Below are 2500 nucleotides of genomic sequence, written 5' to 3'. Positions count from 1 at the left end.
GGGTTTATAGGGGGAAATAAAAACCCTAATTAGGGTTTATAGGGAGATAAGATCAGCTACTAGGGTTTATCAATAACTATTAGGGTTTATAGTGTTAGGGTTTATACACTAATTAGGGTTTATAAGGAGATAACAGCACTGATTAGGGTTTAGGGTTTACCAATACCTTATTACCTATATATATAAACCCTAATCGGTGTTACTAAACCCTAAACCCTAATAACTGTTCTTACCTTTTTATAAACCCTAATTAGTGTTTTCTATAGGCAGAAACACCAATTAGGGTTTACAAGGAGACAGTAACACCAATTAGGGTTTATAAGGAGACAGCAGCACCAATTAGGGTTTACGAGGAGACACACCAGCAACAACTATTAGGGTTTACAAGGAGACGCAGCAACAGCTATTAGGGTTTATACAGGCACAGCAACAATTATTAGGGTTTATATAGAGACAGCAGCAGCTGTTGCTGCTGCTGCTGCTGCTGCTGTTGCTGCTGCTGCTGCTGCTGTTGCTGCTGCTGCTGCTGCTGTTGCTGCTGCTGCTGCTGCTGTTGCTGCTGCTGCTGCTGTTAGGGTTTACAGAGAGATAAAAAGAGCGTCTAGGGTTTATAAAGAGACAGCAGCAGCAGCAGCAGCAGCAGCAGCAGGAGCAGGAGCAACAGCAGCAATTAGGGTTTATAAATAGATATAAACCCTTTTTTAGGGTTTATAAGTTGGTAAAAAGATCAATTAGGGTTTACAAAGAAATAAAAAACACTTTTTAGGGTTTATAAGAATATAATTAGGGTTTATAAATACCTATTAGGGTTTATGAATATATATATATATATAAACCCTAAACCCTAATTTAGGGTTTATATAGATAAGAGAGGATATATGTTTATTTTTCTCTCTTTTCTTCTTCTTTATTATTTATACACTAATTAATTGTCTATAAAAAACCCTAAACCCTAAAACCCTAAACCCTAAAACCCTAAACCCTAAACCCTTTAAAGGCCGGGAGCGTAAACCCTCAGACATTCTTTACTGTTGCTGTCTACATATAATTATTATTTAATTATACATAATATATATATAATATTATTTATTATATATATACTATTTATTTATTATTTATTATTTATATTATTTATTATTATATATATTATTTATTATATATTATATATAATGCCTATATGTATACATATACATATACATATACATATATATATGTATATATACAGTGCGCGTCTGTATATGTGAATATGCACGTATTATATATATAAATACGTATAAATACGTATAAATATACATATAAATACGTATTTATACGTATTTATATGTATTTATATGTATTTATACGTATAAATATACATATATACACTAGGGGTAGGTATTCCCTTTCCTTATAAACAAAAAGACAAAAAAAAGGTCATTAATAGTCTTTTTTATCTATTAATTACCCTTATAAATAATAAATAAATAATTAATTAAATAAAAAAGAATAAATAAAAAAAAAAGAGCTGCCTATACACCCCAATTAGATCTATATATGTATATCTCTATTCAATGTTATTTGTATAGGGGGTAGGTATGTCTAGGGGCAATAAATGCATAAAAAAAGAAGAAAAATAAATATATTTATTATTTTTATTGTTATTTATTATTATTTATTGAATAAATAAATAAATATTTATTGTTTTATGCATAAGATCTATATAAAATAAAGAAAAAAGGAGGAGAGGTATGTATATGTGTATATATTATATATACATTGAATAAGGAGGGGGGAAGAATAGATGTATATATGCCTCCCCCCCCTCTCCTTATGGTGCAAATAAAGTATATAAATATATAAATAAATAAAAAATAAATAAAAATAAATAAATAATAATAAAAAAACAATTAAAATAATATATTTAATGATGAATTAACAACATTGAAATTAATTGGGGTGTATAGGCAGCTATTGCTGCTGCTGCTGCTGCTGCTCTCTCTGTATTATTGAATAAGCAGGAGGGTATAATTAGGGGTAAATAGGGGTATAAATAGGTTATTTTTGTTGTATTTTTTGAATAAAAGAGTAAGAAAATGTAAATAAATATAAAAAAGTAATTATTTAGCAAAGAATGTATATAATTAATGGATTAGACGCAAAGAGAGAGAGAAAAAAGAACACACACACACACACAGGTTGGCGGCCACCTATCTGTGGTGTATGTACAACTCTGTACCGTTGTTGCTGGTTATTTTCTTATAAAGAATGTCGGGAAAAAAGGATAAAAAAGGTATTAAATAAAATAATTATATAAATAAATAATAAATATAATAAAAAAATAATAAAAAAAGAGGTATTATTTATAAGAAAGCACCACAACCATCATCAGCTGCTGCTGCTGCACAACAACAACCACACAAGCAGCAGCAGCAGCAGCAGCAGCAGCAGCAGCAGCAGCAGCAGCAGCAGCAACAGCCACAACAGCCACAATAAAATATAAGAATAATTTAGTTTGCAAAAG

Source organism: Eimeria maxima, genomic scaffold (assembly GCF_000499605.1).
Source record: "Eimeria maxima Weybridge genomic scaffold, Emw_scaff1228, whole genome shotgun sequence".
Classification (NCBI taxonomy): domain Eukaryota; phylum Apicomplexa; class Conoidasida; order Eucoccidiorida; family Eimeriidae; genus Eimeria; species Eimeria maxima.
This window is presented reverse-complemented; position numbering follows the sequence as displayed.